Below are 21,064 nucleotides of genomic sequence, written 5' to 3'. Positions count from 1 at the left end.
TCAGGTTCAAATACTCGATTTTGATAATGCAAAAAGAATAATTCTATATCTTAAGGGCAGACCCCTTCTAACCAAGTTCACATGATTGAGGCACAAAACTCTTTTTGCGTCCTCCAAAATTAGAGACTACTCCACTCTCATTCTGTTTTCTTTGTTGTCGCTGTTGTTTTTACTTTCAAAGAGATGGAAATTTGGGGAAGACAAGGAACAAAACAAAGGGACAAAAAGGTTATGTTTTATCCAGATACATTGTTTATTCCCTGACAAATGCAATGCCATGGCAAATTGAGATGTCACTAGCCCAGCTGCCAGCTCTCCGCTCAAGTGTGATTCTTTAATTGTGCAAATGATACTACATCCTGAGCTGGCATGTAATCACTTAATGTTCTGACGGCAATGAAGAAAGGGGTATCCATGCGTTGTAGCTGAATCTCTCAGGCCAGGTGGACAATCTTTCTCCATGTTTCTAATCCTGCATGTTGTCCTCCTTGAGAGAAGAAATAGACAACAGTCACAACTCTCTTTGCTGCTGTGGTCACAGATGACCACGGGTCTTGCATTTCTATAACTGAAGCATAGAAAAGAAGCCAGTAGAAACTGTAAACAAAGAAGGTGTGGACAAAGGATTATTCTGGGGTGATGGTTTTTTCCATCTTTAATGTGGTCTACATATGGAAAAGAGAACATCAATTTTTTTTCTTTTTTTACAGTATCACAGTCTGCCAGCCTCACTTGATGCCTGTGAGCAGAAAGTCCAGAAAGTCATCCCATGGTAATGTTTTAGGGTCTCACACCTACAGAGGATTCCCCCCCAAGTCTTCTCTAATATGGACACCAATGTATTAGTTCACACTAAGAATGATGTCCACTGGGCCACAGTGCCCTCTTTGGCATAGTCAATACCTTCCTCTTGCTGCAAGCCAACCTGCTCAGGGAGTAATCCCCAATTACAAGGTGCTAGCTGAGCACAGATTGGAACAAAATGAGTTTGTCAAAATATTAGAATGTTTATCTGATTGATCCCAAAGAAAACATTTTACCATAATGATCATCTTCTCATCAACATCTGAAGACTCAAATGTGGGCTCTTATGGACTACTCTAAGAAGAACCCTCTCTGATTTTCTCTGGGACCCCTCCATGCTTCATTATGGATCTTCTCATATGCCTACCTGCTAATTCAAGTTGCTAATGTGGCTTATGACTTGGATTTCATTCTCTCTCCTTAGAGAGACTTTGGACATCTCTGTCATTATTTTTTTAGCTATTAATTTTTATTTGAGCTCTCAGAGGGCAATTTTATTACCCCTCTTTCCAAATTTGTGATGTATGACATCCTAGACCATAAATTTGACAAAAATAAGTAATCAGAATAATACTTGAGTATGAAAGGTATTATTGGAGCTGGAACTTCATCATGGTGATTGGAATGGATACAGCTGGGATGGAAGGACATTCCATGAGAATGGAAAAATGTAAAAAATAATGGGATAGGAACTTGAAAATTTTCTGCCATCTTTGCATTGTTTCTTGAGCCAATGATATACTTCTGAGTCTTTTGTTCATATTGACATTTTGGACAGTGGGATTAGGGTCTGAAATGCCCTTTTCCAACTGTCTAATTCCTTTTATATTTTGTTTTAATTTAAATTCTAGTTAGTTGCCGTATAGTGCAATATAGGTTTCTGAAGTAGAATTCAGTGATTCATCACTTACATACAATACCCAATGCTCATCACAGCAAGTGCTCTCCTTAATTCCCATCACCCATCTAGTCCATCTCCCATACACTTCCCTCCATCAACCCTATTTGCTCTCTATTGCTAAAATCTCTTATAGCTTGTTTTCCTCTCTCCTTTTTCTTTCCCCCTTCCTATATATATATATATATATATATATATATATATATATATACCACATCTTCTTTATCCATTCATCTGTTGATGGACATTTGGGCTCTTTCCAGAGTTTGGTTATTGTTTTTTTATTATTATTTTATTGTATTTATTTGTTTTTGGTTATTGTTGATAATGCTGCTATAAGCATCAGGGCACATGGACCCCTTTGAATCTATATTTTTGTATCTTTTGGGTAAATATCTAATAGTACAATTGCTGGATCTTAGGGTTGTTCTATTTTTAACTTTTTGAAGAAACTTCTTACTGTTTTTCCAGAGTGGCTGCACCAGTTTGCATTCCCACCAGCAGTGCGAGACGGTTCCCCTTCCTCCACTTTCTTGCTGACACCTGTTGTTTCTTGTGTTGTTAATTTTCAAACAGAGAAATAACTAATAAAATGTCAATCAAATCAGATTCTGGAAACCTAGCAAAAATTTAACCACCAGGGTGAAAGCTTACCTGATTTCCCAGCCACAAATGATCCTCCACCTGCATACTCCAATTCCATGTGGCATGTACCACCATTACAACACTTACCATGTCCTACTATTCTTTCTTAAGTCCCTGTCCCTTACTATATCAGAAAACTCCTTAGTGGCAGGCAACCAATCCATGTTTACTCATGAACTCCCAGACCTGAGACGGTCTGTTATACAAAGGAAGTCTTTACAAATACAAAATGAATGAATGAATGCCACTGAAATCTCCAGACCTAACAAACTCAGAAAATAAAAGTGTCATTATTATTTCTGTTATGAAAAATTTCTCACACACTGTGAAATCCTTTTACTTTCCAAAGCACCAGCACATATGGCATTTTGGATTTCAATTTCCAAATACATTTACAATTAACCTCACCAAGGCAGGTCTTTGTGGGCTCTTGATGATGTAAAATTACCCAAGAAGAGTCTTATGCATATAGGAACTGCAATATCAAAAAAAAAAAAAAAAAGGAATTGCAATATCTATTAGTTTCTTCATGTCTTCCTTTTACAGAAAAGAAGAGTGAAGCCCTAACTTCTAATTGATGTCAAAAAGCACATTTCCTCTCCATGGTTTTTAGTCTTATATTGCTTTCTGTCATAAATTATAATTTTACAACAGAAATTATTTCATTTTCCATGTGTTCGTGAAGATTTTAAGAGTTGTAAGCTGGCTTCTCCTATGTGTGCACAGAAGGAAGGGAAAAAAAAAGTGAGGTGATCTGGGGAAAGACAGTAAGTGAAAAAAAAGGGTGAAAAAGGTCTGTAACAAGAATTCAGAGCTTAAAATGATTCGCTCTAAATTCTTCATACTGAAGGCCAGAGCAGAGTGAGGGTTTAAAATTAATGTATAGTTTGTTCAGAGTCCTTTTCTTTGTTTTAGCTTGCAAAAGAATATGATGAAGCGAGTTCAGTGGATTTTTCCATTAATAGTATTAAATGAAATGTTAATTTAATAAAATGCACAGATTTTAAGTGCAGTTTGAGGCCTTTACAAATGTATATACCCATGTAAATACCATCCCAATCCAGATATAGAACATCTTCATTTCTTCACAATCTTCTTTCCTGCCTCTTTTTTGGGTCCCCTCTCACACTCTGCCCACAAATCAGTGAATCTTAATATTTGGAGCTCCATAGATTATTTCCTAATATTTGGAGCTCCAATAAAAGCTACAGACCTCACTACATTAGAACAGGCAAGTAGCCCATGTGAATGGATTCTAAATTAAGAGCCCCAAGCAAGTTTTATTAACTCTTTTATTTATTCATTCAAAAAATCTTTATTGAGCCGTGCGTGACTGGGTGCTTGAGGTAGATGCTGGGCAGACAATGGTAAAGAAAAATGGTTTTGTTCTTCTCTCCTTGATTTCCAGCAAGGGGAAAGGCAATCAACAAGAAAACAAGCCAATAAAGATAGAGTTTCAGACTGTTATAAATGCAATGAGGGCAACTATCAGTCTTCGTGTAGTGACAAAGAACAGCACAAAGAAGCTATTTCATAGATTCAGGGAAGGCCTCTCTGAGGAGGTGGCCATTTAGTAGAGACCTGGGCATGAAAAGAAGATAGCTGTGCCAAGAAGCAGAGGAGATCTTTTCAGCAGAGACAACTGTTTGCTGCTGCCCTGTCTGATTTGTCCTTCTCCTTTCGTCTACCCACTCACATTCTGTCCCTAAAAACAGAATATTAATTCAATCCATTCACAAAGAAGTCCAAATATTAAAAGAACACTCACATTTTCACATGACATTACGTTTAATTTTTTTTTTGAAGATTTTATTTATTCATGAGAGACACAGAGAGAGAGGCAGAGACATAGGCAGAGGGAGAAGCAGGCTCCATGCAGGAAGCCCAATGTGGGATTCAATCCCTGGACCCTGGGATCACCCCCTGAGCCAAAGGCAGACGCTCAACTGTTGGTCACCCAGGTATCCCTACTTTTAATTCTTATGAGGGTAATTTTATTGGTTTTCTATTGGTTGTGCAATAAGTCACCACTAAATCTAGTAGTTTAAACAATAATAATAATTTTATTATCTCATGATTTTTGTGGTCAGGAATTCTGGAAGGATTTGGCTGAGTGGGTCTGGTCCAGGGTTTCTCTTGGAGTTGTAGTTAGGCTTGGCTAAGTCTGGAAAAGCAGGAAATGGATAGGGATGCTCTTTCTTAAACTGGCTTCAGGGATCCTTCATGTAGTGTCTCTGGAAGAACTACTTTGGGCTTCCTTACAGCATGGCAGTCTCAGGGCAATTGGAATGCTTCCACAGTAGTTGAATATTCCAATGACAAAAACAGAAGTTGAACTGTCTTTTATGACCTAGTCTTATAACTTAGACTGTTATTTTCACAGTCTTTTATTCATCAACCCATCAAAATATTTCAAGAAGATACATAAGCTTGATGAGAGAGTAGCAAGATTCTAGCAGAACATTATGGGATAAGAATTTTGTTGCAATTATCTTTGGAAAATATAATCAACCATGGGGGTGCACAGGGAAGATAAGTAAGAGAGGAAAGGGGATTTCAAGGAGTGTAGGGTTGGAGAATGGCTCACGAAGTCAGGTAAAAGATGAGCACATGGACACATTCAGAAGGTTCATAAAGAGAAAAAGTATAACTTTGGATATGTTCAGCCATCAAAAAAAAAAAAAGAGTGAGAAAAAAAGCTCTGACTCAACTGAATTGAACAGTAGGAAGTATTTTCTTATATCAGATGAAGTTCAAAGGTAAATTTGGGATCAAAGGTGGTTGATTCAACAGTGCCTTAACAATACAACTTAGGAGCCAAGTTCTCTTCATAAATCAGCAATTCTACCTCCAACATATCAGATTTCCTACAAGATGGCTCCCTTTATGGCCTTAAGGTAGCTGCCACAGATCTAGGCTGATATATAACATATGACATACATACATACATATGCATTTTTTTTTCTTCCCAAGTTCTCTTCCTTTAGTGTGAAGAAATGCCATACAGACTTACCATGATTTCTCATTGATCAGCTCTGGGTCACATGCCTACACCTTAATCAATCACTGGTAGAGGGAATGAATGGATTATCATAATTGACTTAGGGTATCCTGAATCAGTGGGACATGTTTGCAAGCAGAAGAGAGGTCATTGATGGTAAAAAAAAAAAAAAAAAAAAAGTCAATGGACTTGGAGTCTTGATGAAATAAAATAATTGCTAAATTTAGAGTATTAAAGTAGGTATGTTGGAAAGATAAGGGATAGTTAGAGACAAATGCTTGAAGTCAAGGTTGTGACAAAGTGTAGTGTGTGACTATTACAGTGGAAGGGTAAGATGGTTGAACATCAAAGATCGTGGAGTCAAGAAGTTAGAGAAACCAAGAGACCAAGAGAAACATGATTCATGGGGGTATTAAAGACACCCAAGATGAGGCAGAAAAAAATGGTGGAAAAGTTTGCTATGAGATCTATAACTTTCATATGTTGTATGTGAACACTTACATGGCCACACCAGTATAAACTTATGAGAACCTATTTATGGAATTAGAACTTCACCAACTTCCAAATGATCCCTTTGATACCAGTCTTTTACTCTGCAGCAAAAGTAATCTAATCTATTTCTTCACTTTAGCATCATATTTAAGATCTAACATTTCCCAATGCCATCAGGATAAAATACAAACTCTTTAACATGACTTAAAAGGCTCCATAATGTACAATCCCTGCTACTATTTCAGGTGGTTTCTCCAAGTTGTTAATCATACATCCTAATCAGAAAAATATTTTTCAACATGCATTCCTAATGTATATCTGTTTATACACTACTATATTGATATATTGTTTTATTATAAAAGATATTACTAAAATAAAAATGACATAAATAAGAAAAGTTATGGGAGCAGCTACAGTATAAAAAGTCAAAAGAAATTGTTTTTGAAATCCACAGTTACACTTAGAGATTCCAGCACCCACCTCTCGATAACTGATAGAACTAGTCAGAAAATCAACAAAGTTATAGAAGAACTAAGTAATGCTACCAAACAATAAGATCTAATCAACGCTTATAGGACAATAGCAGAATACTCATTCCATTCGGGCCCAAAGAACATAAACCAAGATAGGCCATATTCAAGAAATAAAAGAAATCTCAACAAACTTAAAAGAACTGAAATCAAACAAAGTGTGTCTTGCAACCACAGTGTAATCAAAATAGAAATCAGTAACAAGAGGAAAAGCTCCAAACACTTGGAAACTAAACAACACACTTCTAAATAACCTATGGGCCAATCTAAGTCTTAATGGAAATTATAAAAATATATAAGATAAGACAAAATTAAAAATACAACTTACCAAAATTTGTGAGACATAGCTGAAGCAGTGTTGAAAGGAAATTTTTAGAACTAAACATAGACATTTAGAAAAGATAAAAATTTTCAAACCATAATCTCAGCTCACAATTCAAAAAGCTAGAAAGAGAAGGGCAAAATAAACCCAAAGCAAGCAGAAGGAAAGAAATAATAAAGATAAAGCAGAAATCATTGAAATTAAAAGCAGAACAACAATAAAGAAAGTCAATAAAATAAATAGTTCTCTGAAAAGATCAATAAAATCAACAAAACTCCAGCAAGACTGACAAGGAGAAAGAAGACACAAATAGCCAATATCAGGAATGAAACAGGAGATATTAAAGACTCTTCATGCATCAAAAGGAATATTGTAACCACTCTACACATATACCTTTGTGACAGATAAAATGGACCAATTCCATGAAAAGTATGAATTACCACAACTTGCCCAATGTGAAACAGATAATGTAAATATCCCTATATTAAGGAAGTTGAATTTTTTTTTTGGAAGTTGAATTTTTAATTTAAAAATTACCAAGAAAGAAATTTCCAAGCCCAAGTTATTTTAATGTAGAATTCTTCCAAATGCTTAAAAAAGAATGAAAAACAATTTTACACAATTTTTTTTCAGACATACAAGAGGAAGAAATAATTCCCAATTATTTTATACAGTTAGTATTACCAAAACCAGATAAAAACAGTACAAAAGAAAGAAAAGAAAACCTCAGATCAATATTCCTTGTGAATACGGACACAAAAATTCTTTTTTTCCTTTTTTTTTTTTTTGTATATTTTTTATTGGAGTTCAATTTGCCAATATATAGCATAACACCCAGTGCTTATCCTGTCAAGCAGGCACAAAAATTCTTAACAAAATATTAGCAAATAGAATTCAGCAATATATAAAAAGAACTATACACCATAACCAAATGAGGTTTTCTTTTTCAGTGATATAAACCAGCTCAATATTTGAAAATCAGTCAGTGCAATCTACTATATTAATTGGCTAAAGAAGAAAAATCACATGACCTTATTGATGTAGAAAAAGAATTAGACAGTTTAGCACTAAACTAACTATTATTTAGGTGCTAAATAATAGGATAAAGGAGAACTTCCTCAACTTGACAAAGAGCATCCTTAAAAAAAAAAAAAAAAAAAAAAAAAGAACCTGTTAACATTATACTTAAAGGTGAAAAAATAAATACTTTTCCCTTAGGGTCAAGAACAAGGCAAGAATTCTGCTTTCACTACGTCTTATTCAACATAATGTTAGAAGTTAGTGCCACAAGAAAAAAATAATAAAATAAAAGTCATATAGGTTATAAAGAAAATGATAAAACTGTTGATATTTGAAAATGGCATGACTTTCTACATAGAAAATCCCAAGGACTCTATTAAAAAAAAATTCCTAGTATCAACCAGGTCATAGGATAAAAAATAAACATATAAAAATCAATTGTATATCTATATGCCAGTAATGAATATGTGTACACAAAAATAAAAAATGCAATGCATTTACATTAGATAAAATAATGAGGAAATGCTTAGATGTAAATCTAACAAAGTATGGGCAGGATTTGTATTATAAAAGCTACATTGCTGATAAAAGAAATCAAAGAAGAATTACATAATTGAAGAAACATACCATGTTTATGGATTAGAAGATTCAATATAGTTAAGATCTCAATTCTTCCCAAACCCATTTATAGGTTTAATACAATTCTTATCAAAATCTCAGCAAGATATTTTGATAATATAGATACAGATTATTCATTAAAGTACTTGTAAGGGGATCCCTGGGTGGCGCAGCGGTTTGGCGCCTGCCTTTGGCCCAGGGCGCGATCCTGGAGACTCCAGATCGAATCCCACGTCGGGCTCCCTGCATGGAGCCTGCTTCTCCCTCTGCCTGTGTCTCTGCCTCTCTCTCTCTCTGTGACTATCATGAATAAATAAATAAAATCTTAAAAAAAAAAAAAAAAAGATACAGATTATTCTACAATATACATGGAAAAGCAAAGAAACTAGAATAAGTAAACAATTCTGAAAAATAAGAATGAAGTAGGAGGAATCAGTGTACCTGATTGCAAGACTTAGTATATAGATATAATAATCAAGACTGTGACAAGAATGAACATGAGGATAGACACATAGATCAACTGAACAGAATTAGTAAACCCAAAAATAGACCCAAACAAATATGCCCAACTGATTTTTGACATCCCCCACAAAAAAAGTGAATCAGCAGAAGAAAGACAGCATTTTCAATAAATGCTGCTGGAGCAGCTGGATATGAAAATTTTCTTCAATCTTATACAAATATTAATTCAAAACTGATTATAGAATAAAATGTAAAAACATTAAACTTTAGGGAAAAAATGGAGAAAATCTTTGGGATTTGAGGCTAGTAAAGAGTTCTTAGATTTAACATTAAAAGCACAATCCATAAAAGGAAAATTTGATTAATTGGACTTTGTCAAAATCAAAAATTTTTGCTCTGTGAAAGACCTTGTTTAGAGAATGAAAAGACAGGCAATATATGGGGGAAAGTATTTGCAAACCACATACCTGAACAGGGACTAGCATTTAGAACATGTAAAGAACTCCAAAAACTGAACAGTAAAGGAGCGAATAATCTGATTTTTAAATGGACAAAATACATATAGAAACATTCACTAAACAAGATATACAGATGGCAAATAAGCACATGAATAGGGCAATGCAAATTAAAACTGTAATTAGATATCTTAAATTAAAATTAAAAAATAGTGATAACACCATGTGTGGGGGAGGATGCAGAGAAAGAGGATTACTGATATATTCCTGGTGGAAATGTAAAACTATACAGTTACTCATGAAAATGGGCAATTTCTTAAAAAGTTAAGCATGTAGCTACCAAATAACCCAGCAACTGCATTCCTAAACCTTTGTCTCAGAAAAATAAAGACTTAAGTTTACATAAAAACCTGTACACAAATGCTTGTAGCAGCGTTATTTGTAATACTCCCAAACTGGAAACAACCCAGATACCTTCAACTGGCAAGTGTTTAAACAAAGCGTGGTGCACTCATATGATAAAATACTTACTCAGCAAAAAAAAAGAACACAAACTATTGATACAGAAAGAATTATGATGAATGAAAAAAAGTCAATTCCAAAAGTTTACATAACTTAAGCTTTCGTTTACCTAAAATTCTTTTTTTTTTTTAATTTTTATTTATTTATGATAGTCACACACACAGAGAGAGAGGCAGAGACACAGGCAGAGGGAGAAGCAGGCTCCATGCACTGGGAGCCCAACGTGGGGTTCGATCCCGGGTCTCCAGGATCACGCCCTGGGCCAAAGGCAGGCGCTAAACCGCTGTGCCACCCAGGGATCCCCTACCTAAAATTCTTGAAATGACTAAGTTATATAAATAATGAACAGATTAATGGCCACCAGAGGTTAAGGAGAGAGTAAGTTGGGAGGAAAGTGCATATGGTCATAAAAGTGAAACATAAGGAATCTTTGTAGTGATGGATATGATTTGTATATTGACTGTATCAATGTCAAGATCTTAATTGTGATATTGTACTAGTTTTACCAGGGTCTACCATTCTGGAAAACTGGTCAAAGTGTACATAAGGATCTTTCTGTATTATTTCTTACGATTGCAACCCAATCTATGATTATCTTAAAATAAAGTTTAATTTCAAAATTTCCAGACTTCAATTTATATATCTAAAAACCAAATGAGCCCAAAACAAGAAAAACACAAATAACACCATGCAGGCACATCATAATCAGCTATTTGACTGAAAATAAGAAATTACGAACTGAATCTTAAAACCAAGCTTGGGCTGTGGGAGTAGACAATAAAAACCTATTGTCACAATATGAATTACAACTAACTTCTCCCTAGAGTAAAAAAGTTTGAAGACAATGGAATGATGTCTTTTATGTGTTGAAAGAAAAAAACCTGTCAATACAGAATTCTGTATGTAGTAAATACATTTTTCAAAAAGGGAAATAGATTCTACCTTCTAGTAATAGTGGTATGGTAAGTAGAATTCTAAGATAGGCCCCATGAGCTCTGGCCCCTCATGTTGCATCCTGCACATATACACACACATTTTCCTAGCATGCATGAGAAAGATGAAGAGATTCCTCTTGCTGGCCTCAGACACAAAACACCATGTTGTGATCAACCTATGGAGAGTTCTACATGGCAGGAATCTGCCACTGACCTCTGGAAAATGGAGATGTCAAGAAACAGAATCCCACCAACAATTATATGAATTTAGAAGTGGATCCTGAGGTCCAAAAGGGACTGTAGACCAGCCAAAATCTCAAATGTGACTTTGTGAGACCCTGAGCAAAGGGCATAGCTAAGTCATACCCAGACTGGTGACACACAGAAACTGTAAGACAATATATCTGCTATTTAACCTGCTAAAGTGCGATAATTTGTTATACAGCAATGGATAACTAATGCAGGTGAAGAAACTTGATTAGAAACTAGATAGTGATTTAAGTCTTATTTTTCCTATATAAGAATTTCAGATAACAATGATAAAATCTAAACAAAATAGTCTTATAAATCACCATAAAACAAGTTAAATATCAGTTTCAAAACACTGAGATCTGCACAGTATGTTCTCTGACCATAATAATATTCAATTAGAAATTAATACCAGTAAGATATTGAGAAAAGCTCCCTTATATGTGGAAACCAAACAAGTTATGAGTCTAAGAATAAATAAAAAGTAAAATTAGAAAATATTTTGAGGGGATCCCCAGGTGGCTCAGCGGTTTAACGCCTGCCTTCAGCTTGGGGTGTGATCCTGGAGTCCCAGGATTGAGTCCCACATCAGACTCTCTGCATGGAGCCTGCTTCTCCCTCTGCCTGTGTCTCTGCCTCTCTCTCTCTCTCTCTCATGCATAAATAAATAAAATCTTAAAAAAAAAAAAAGAAGAAAATATTTTGAACTGAATGAGGTTCAGAATATAATCTCTCAAAAATTATGGGAGACAATTTGCAATGAAATTATATCCAATATTCTTGTATAAGAAAGAGAAAACTTAAAAACTATTTTCCAATCTAAAAAGCTGGAAAAAGAGGATGAAATTAAATCCTAATATAAGAGAATGGAAAGGTCATAGTAGAAATCAGTAAAATTGAAAACAAATAAAAATAGAGAACATAAAAAATTCAACAAAATAAAAAATTAGTTTCTTAAAAAGATTCATAAAACTGATAAACTCCTAGGGACACTGACTGATGATGAAGAAAATATATAAAACACCAATCTAGGGATGCCTGGGTGGCTCAGCAGTTGCATGTCTGCTTTTGGCTCAAGGCCTGATACTGGAGTCCTGGGATAGAGTCCCACATGGGGTTCCCTGCATGGAGTGTGCTTCTCCCACTGCCTATGTCTCTGCCTCCCTCTCTCTTTCTCTCTGTTTCTCATGAATGAATAGATAATATTTTTAAGAAAAAAATCACCGATCTATTATGAAAAAGAAGTTATCACTAAAGATTCTATACACATGAAAAGGATCATAAAAGAACATTTGAATAGCATCATGCCATTAAATGCAGCAAAATAGATGAATATATTAAAATACAACTTAATGAAACTTATAAAAGATGAACTACAAAATCTAAATAGACTCATATTTCTTAAATTGAATTTATTCTGAAAAATCTTTTCACACTGAAGTATCTAGGGGTAGGTTAATTTTATCAAATAAAATAAAGTACTATTTTTTAAAGATCAAATAGCATTTCCACACAAACTTATTCAAACAAAAAGAAGAGGGCGGGGCACTTACCTACTTATTTTATGACAATAGTATTATTTTGATACCAAAACCTGACAAAGATTACAAGAAAAAAATATATATATACCAATATCCCTCATGAGTTTTTTTTTTTCCCTCATGAGTTTAGATGCAAATATATTTAGAAGATATAATACAGCAATACATTTAAAGGATAATACATTATGACTAACTGGGATTTAGGCAAGTTTGGTTTAACATTTGAAAGTCAATCAAAGTAATTCACCATATTTCCAGAATAAAAAACAGCTATATGGTCAACTCAATAAATGCATAAAATTCCATTTTCATTCATCATAATAACTCGTAAAATTTACAATCAGAAGTAAAACTACTCAATATGATAAAAGACAACTATGGAAAATCTAGAGCTAAAGTCATAATTAACCATAAAATATTAAAGCATGTTCTCATAATTCAAGAGGAAATTAAGGTTACCTGTTCTCATCACTTCTGTTCAGTATTGTATTAGGGCCCTAGCCAATTCAATAAGGCAAGAAAAATGAAATAAAATACATAAAGATTTGAAATTAAGAAGTAAAACTTCTCCATTTTCAAGTTGTAGTTGTTTATAGAGAACATCATAAGGAATCAGACCCTCTCCCTCTCAAAAAAAAAAAAAAAAAAAAACAAACAAACCTGTGAATTTACATCTCACAATTCAACAAGCAAGGCCAGCACTGAATCATTAATTTTTCCTATGTACTATCAGCAAACAATTGGAAAACAATTTTTTTAATTTCAATTACAATAGTGTCAAAATACTTAAGACATTTAGGAAAAAAATTAAAAGTGGACAAAAATTCTTTTCAAAAGTTTCAAAACTTTAAGTCTACAGTAAGAAAATTTAAAAGACCTAAATAATTAAGAAGATATGACCTGTTTAGAGCTAAAAACACTATTGTTAAGCTGTCAGTTCTCCCTAATAATTCAACACTATCCAAATTATAATGCTAGCTGGTTTTTAAAATCGAAATTTGTAAGATATATCTAAAACTTATACCAAAATGCAAACAATCTAGAGTAACCAAATCAATCTTCAAGAACACAGCCAAAGACTTATACTAAATAATTTAAGATCTACCATAATGTTATGGCCTTCAAGAGAGTGGCATTTGCATAAGGATAAATAAACCAATTAATTGAACAGAATGTAGTTCAGAAATAAATCTTTTTATATGGTTAATTGATTTTTGTCAAAGGTGCAAAGCAATGCAATGGAGAAAGGAAAGTCCACTCAACAAATACACTGAAACTAAAAGTATCCATATAGAAAAAAATTGCCTGCATTCTTACTCCATACTATACACAAAATTAATTTCAGGTAAATCATAGACCTAATAATAAAAGGAAAATGGTAAGTCTCCTAAAAAAAAAGACAGTAAAAAAGAAAATCTTCACAACCTTTTGACAAGAAAGTATTCCCTGGAGAGGATACAGAAAGGATACAAGAGGATACAGAAATCTGAATCATTTGAATCTATCAAAAAGAAAAAAAAATAGATCATACTTTAGCAAAATTAAAATCATTGATTCATTCGAAGATATCCATAAAAAAATACAGTCAAGACACAGACAGGAAAAAAATACTGGTATACAAATATTTGATAAGTTTTTTCAGAATATATAAACTAAACAGTGAAAAAATAGTTGAAAAAATAAAGGAGGAGGGTAGAAAAAATGAATACTGAACTAAAAAAGATATAGGAATAACCAACAAGCATGTGAAAAAATGCTCAACTGTTAATGGGAAACACAAAAATGAAAATGAAAATTATAATGAGATATTACCACAAAAAATATGACTAAAATTAGGTAGATATAACATGAATCATTGGCAAGGATGAAAAGCCACTAAAAGACTTGTACATTCCTGGTGTCAATGTAGAATGCTACCACTACTTATAAAGTTAAAAATTCACCTATTCATTGATTTAGCCATTTCTCTCCTGAGTGTTTATACAGGAGAAACAAAGTAAAATGTCCACTAAAATACATAGGGCAGCCAGGTGGCTCAGCGGTTTGGCGCCGCCTTCGGCCCAGGGGATCCTGGAGACCCGGGATCGAGTCCCCTGTCCAGCTCCTTGCATGGAGCCTGCTTCTCCCTCTGCCTGTGTTTCTGCCTCTCTCTCTCTCTCTCTCTCTGTCTCTCTCTCTGTGTCTCTCATGAATAAATAAAATAAATAAAATCTTTAAAATAAAATAATAAAACTTGTACATAAATGTTCATAGCAGCCTTATTCACAATGCTAGAAACTTGAAAGAACCCAAATGTCCATCAATACGAGAAGAATTTTAAATGTGTGGTTAATTTATACAGTGAAATGCTATTTAGCAATAAAAAGGAACAAACTAGTGATAGAAATAACACAGCTGTACATTGTAGACATTTTATGGTGGCAGAGGTTAGGAAATGGTTGAATTGCCCAGGTAGGTGCAATTTATTCAAAAAGAAGGCATAAATAAATGTCCAGGTTGATCAAAATATCCCATATTTTGTTTGAGGTGGTGGTTATTATATAATTGTATAATTATTCAAAATTAATTGAACCAAACACTTAACATCTGTAGAGTTTATTGTTTGTAAATATCTGAATAAAAAGGAAGCTAAAATAAGATTAAAATTTCTGTGAGCAATATTTTACATCTTCTTCAACATGATGTTTCATACCACTGGTTTGCTAATAGCTTGAACATAATCTGTTCAGAATTAACTGTAATTAATAAAAATTTATTTCTTAAATTGCTTTGACAAGGCAATTTCACCTTCCTTCACCCAGACCTTTTTGTCTAATCTGATTAGGTTGTCATTGTTTTTAGGAGGAGATGAAATATCAGTTCTTCCTTCTTGGTCTTCTTTTATGCTTGTTTTTTTTTTTTTTTTTTAATTTATTTATTTATTCATGAGAGACACAGAGAAAGGCAGAGACACAGGCAGAGGGAGAAGCAGGCTCCATGCAGGGAGCCTGATGCAGGACTCGATCCTGGGGCTCCAGGATCATGACCTGAGCCAAAGGCAGGTGCTAAACTGTTGAGCCACCCAGGGATCCCCTTATGCTTGTTTTAATAGTATCACCTGCAATACAAGTTGGTTTTGTCACCAGGAAAATTTCCAAGTGGCTTGTTCATTTTTTGAAGTTTAGTTTAGTTGTAACTAGTTTGATCAGTGTTTTTGATTAAGTCTCATTAGCCTCAGACTATTAGAGACCTGTGCTTATCTCACATGGGAATTTACTAAGGACCTCAGTACTAATCAGCACATTAAAAATGGGTAAAGCTTATTCTATTCTTATGAAGAGTAAACATAAATGGAGGATCTACCTATATGCCCAATGTGTTATCCTGTTTTATCGTCTCACTCCCCTGTTTTTTATTACTACTTATCATTTAGGTCTCAGATTTCACTTCTCTGCCAGGTTTCTCTGATTCCTTTTTTACTTTTTCATTTTTTAAGACCTTATTTATTTATTCATGACAGACACAGAGAGAGAGAGAGGCAGAGACACAGGCAGAGGGAGAAGCAGGCTCCATGCAGGGAGCTTGATGTGGGACTCGATCCCCGGGTCTCCAGGATCATACCCCAGGCTGAAGGCGGCACCAAACTGCTGGGCCATCGGGGCTGCCCTGATTCTTTTTTTAAATGATTATTTAAATTCAATTTGCCAGCATATAGTATAATGCCCAGTGCTCATCTTATCTCCAGCCCGCCTTAATGCCCATCACTCAGTTACCCCATACCCCCACCATCCTCCCCTTCTACAACACTTTATTTTCTAGAGTTAGAAGTCTCTCATGGTTTGTCTTCCTCTCTAATTTTTCCCCACTCAGTCCCCCCACCTCTCTTATGTTCCCTTTCACTATTTCTTATATTCCACATATGAGTGAAACCATATGATAATTGTCTTCCTTCAATTGACTTACTTCACTCACCATAATACCCTCCAGTTCCATCCATGTAAATGCAAATGGTAGGTTCATTCTTTCTAGTGGCTGAGTAATATTCCATTGTATGTATATACCACATCTTCTTTATCCATTCATCTCTTGAAGGATATCTCAGCTCTTTCCACAGTTTGGTTATTGTGGACCTTGCTGCTATGAACACTGGGGTGCAGATGTCCCATCACTTCACTACATCTGTATCTTTAGGGTAAATACCCAGTAGTGCAATTGCTGGGTCACAGGGTAGCTCTATTTTGAACTTGCAAATGACCTATCAGATAAAGGGCTAGTATCCAAGATCTATAAAGAACTTATCAAATTCTCTGACTCTTTAGGTCTGAGTTAGGTGCCTTTGTGGGCTATTACAATTCAGGACAAACCTAGGTGTTAACATATTAACTTAAATAACAGAGTTAAACACATTCCTTAAAATCTTTCTTCATTATTTATTTTAAAAACTGATATTGATAAATATGTTCTAGTACAAGTAGAAGGGATTCAATAGTGAACAAAAAAACAACCAAATAACCTCATGTTCTCATGGCACTGAATTTCTGGTGGGGCAGGCAGAGAATTAAAAGATACATGACATGGTGATAAGTATACAGGAGAAAAATAAAGCAAGAGAGGTTAAAAAAATGTAGGGTGGGAGTAGGGTTGACAATAACATCTGGTGGTCAAGGAGGGCCTCACTCAGAATGTAACCTTGAACCAAGACCAGAAAGAGCCACATGAATATCTGAAAGAAAATTATTCCAAGAAGAGAGATCATTCTTGCTGAATGAGCAAGAGCAGAAGCAGGGAGAGAAGTGGACAGAGTTCAAGATAATTTTTAGAGTTAGAGTTCTTAGACCTTTCTGCAGATGGATTGGATGTAAGGAATAACAGGAGGAAGAGGGGGAGTAAAATGTGATGCTCAGGTTTCTGCTTTCAGCTCCTCAGGGAACCTCTGGTGCTGCTTGAAGGGACAGGGAAGAGGGGAATGGTGTGGCACATGGAGTCAAGAGTTCACATTTAACATGATAAATTGGTACTACTAGGTATATAGTGGTCACCATCTTAATTCTGAAGACATTCAGGCTCAGAGAGCATAACTGACTTGCTGCAGGAGATGGACTATGCCACCCCTACGCAGTGTGACTTTGTGACACTGCCCTTCAATGGGGAGAGGCTATTTCTCCATCCTTTGAATGTAGACTTAAATGTGTAACTTGGTTTGACCAAGTTGGGTATTAGCAAATGTGATGAACACAGAGGCTTTGAAGGTTGTCTTGCCAATATGACGCCCATTGCCACGGGGCCAAGCTAGTGCTAGCCAAAGATGAGAGATGCATGGTCAAATTACCCCATCTCCCCAACTGACTGCAACTCCAACTGCCAGATGCATGAGTAAAGTTACCTTAGACTACTCAACCCTATCAGAGCCAGCCCAGACCAGAGTGTGAGAAATTCAAAAAGTATGTTTGAATTACTAAAACACTTCAGCAAAAATCTAATTGATACCCTTGCCTCCCATCCAGAGACGGTAAATGGCCAAGTCAGGATTTGTGGCTTCCTTCTCCTAAATTCACTATTTCTCCATTGTTTCAAGACTAGTCCCTTCTAATATTAGCTCATAGAATTATAACCAGAAACATTCTGGGGCCATGTCCTCCAAGCTGCTATCTTAAAGCAAGTACGCATTAAAACCCACTCTGATTGTTAATGTGCAGCCTCTCTCTCTCTCTCTTTCTCTCTCTCTCCTTGCTGAGACAATGTTGCTGTAAACGCAACCAACAGAAATCCAATTCAATCTCTAGGGAAATTTATAGCAAAAAAATCTTGCTATGCCAGTGCTTTTTCCATGACAATATGAAGCATATGGGATCTCAGAAGAAGCATCTATCACAATATGTTGCAATGCAGTGCAGGAATTGGCATTTTCTCCAATTCCTCAAAGCATAGCTAAGAGCAAACTAAATGTAAAAGTATGAAGTCCAAGCTACTGCTGACATGCTGTCCCTTTCAAAGCATTCTACTGGTTTAAGGAAAAACACAAAAAGCAAAAATACAAAAAACAAAACTTCACTATCAGTCCCAAAAGTCTCTGAGTTGGATCCCAAAGCCAGAGTATATTCAAAATTGTAAATCATGTCAAAAGATGAAGCCACTAGAGCCCCAACTAGATAAAGGGATTGAAGGGCAGCATTCAGGGGCCCCAGATGGAATGAGAAGCAGAGTAGATATTGCCCAGCCTGGCTTTAGAAGTGAGGAGTCCTGATCTGTAGCCCTTGCTTTCTTACTTAGTTACTGAGTGGCTTTGGACAAGTCCCATAATGGCCCATTAAGTTATTAAATATGAGCAATTTAGCAGAGGGCTTGTTGTTTAGAGCTAGGGGTAAACAGAGGGCAATGTGCTGAGGGAAGGGCATAAGACTTTAGTTTTGATATGATGGAGTAAAAGATATGGGAGAGTCTCCTGTGCCACTGAGAACAGAAGGAACCAGGATATCCCTTGTCAACCAGAGAACACAGGCAGCATGTTGGTGCTTGGTATTTCAGTGCTGAAAGGAAGAAGGACTGTGGGCATGGAGAGGACCTTACTGCAGATTGTGCCTTATAGGGGTGGGGGACTCTCATTAGATTTACATCCAGCGCTATTGGCCTTGCTTCACGAGTGAGGAAACTGAGCCAATATGTGGTATGTGGCTGGCTTCAATCCCATAGCCGGTGAGTGATGGAGCTTAGATCTAAACGTAGGCCTGTATCTGAACCCTGTGCTTTTATTATTTTAGTCTTCTAGAATATGACTTAAAAGTAGTGCCTATAAATGTATTCTGAGATATTATGGAAAGGATACCATGGCACCCTCTGGCAGGAAAAAAAAAAAAAAAAACAGGTAGTTATTTATAAACCACAATTTTCAGTGATGAAATGGATTTTTTTTTCTTGCCCCCTTCCACTGATTCTCATACAGCTTCTCTCCTCTCCTCTACTCCTGGTATCAGGAATGGGAGAGACTAAAACAGGAGTGCCTGGGAGTGAAGGGCCCAGAATGTTAGATCTTGCTTGGTCATCTCAGAAACATGGCAGCAATGCTGGATGCATGGAGCCTATTTCCCAATGACCTGCAAGATCAGACTTGATGCTTCTACAATAGGAGAGAAAGTGCTCAGGAATGGCTCTGGGGTTGGATACAATTTTAAAGGGAAGCCTGCTCCCAGCTTTTAAATCACTTAATCAAAGTTGTATTCCTAATCTTTTAATTAATATTTGACCCTAGATGAAATGGTTTGATTCCACTTATGTGCTTGTGTTTTACATACCTGAAATTAAATTAAAATCAACAGAAATATTTCTCAAAGTGAAAAGGCTATAAATCCAGGAGCTTTCTCAGCCAAAAATACTTTTTCAATTTGTAGCCCCCAGGTGAGACACACATACAGGACAACCAAGAGGATAAAAACCATTTTATGGGAACTAGAGGCCAATGAGGATATAAAGCAGCCTCCTTATGTGTTGGGATCGAGGTGGTTGCTGGGAAGACAGGGAGGCACAGGGTAGAGTGCCTGCCAGGACTTTCTGACTTTTTGATTAACTTTCTGGGAAAGGCAAGTATACAAAGAGGGTGAGGTTGGATGAGAGTCCTAAGAAAAGCTTTATTAGAGTTAGGAGAATTGCAGCTTTACCACTTACCAGATGTGTGACTTCAGGCATTTTAACCTCCCAGGGCCTCAGTTTCTCCCTCCTGCAATGCAGAAAACAGGTTTTCACCTGCCAGGGGACTTAGAGGTACAAGTGAGATGCTGTTTCCCACACTCAAACTCTTCAGAAAGATCCTCTGGAGAAGCTTGTCCAAATACAGGCCCCTTTCCCAAAGCTTCTGGCGCCCGACACTGTGCTTACAGTAGGCTTTCTGGTGGCAAAGAAATCAAGGAAAGGGACCCCACCCCACCCAAACACAGACCCACCTTGGTCACTGTGCACATAAATATTTTTACTTATTTTTATTTTTAACTCTTCACTTTGACTTATAAAGAAGTTGCTTAAAAAAATAGTACAGCAAGTTGACTTATACTCTTTCCTGTGTCCCCAAATATTAACATTTTATAGCACTATAACATAGTGATCAAAATCAGGACATCAACTTCTATCCAACGTTATTAGCAAATTGACAGACCTTATTTAAATTTTACAAACTGGGGATCCCTGGGTGGCTCAGTGGTTGGACCAGGGCGTGATCCTGGAGTCCTGGGATGGAGTCCCGTTTCGGGCTCCCTGCGTGGAGCCTGTTTCTCCCTCTGCCTGTGTCTCTGCCTCTCTTTCTCTCTCTGTGTCTCTCATGAATAAATAAATAAAATCTTTTTTAAAAAATAAATTTTACAAACTGTCCCACTAGTGTTCTTTTTATAGGGTCTAACTCAGGTAAATTAAAATAAATTAAATATTTATTTGATATTTTGATAATATGGTGTGCTTGCTAGGCAATGCCTCACCCTGACAAGCGCCCGACAGTCCTGCTAAACAGATGCCTCATCCTATTTCACACGGATGCTCTAGAGCTGCTGTTACACCCCACATGATCTGTATAATCAAGACATTGAGGTAAACATTGAGATAGCGATATT

This window comes from Canis lupus, chromosome 2 (assembly GCF_048164855.1).
Source record: "Canis lupus baileyi chromosome 2, mCanLup2.hap1, whole genome shotgun sequence".
NCBI classification, from domain to species: domain Eukaryota; kingdom Metazoa; phylum Chordata; class Mammalia; order Carnivora; family Canidae; genus Canis; species Canis lupus.
Note: the sequence above shows the minus strand (reverse complement) of the source record.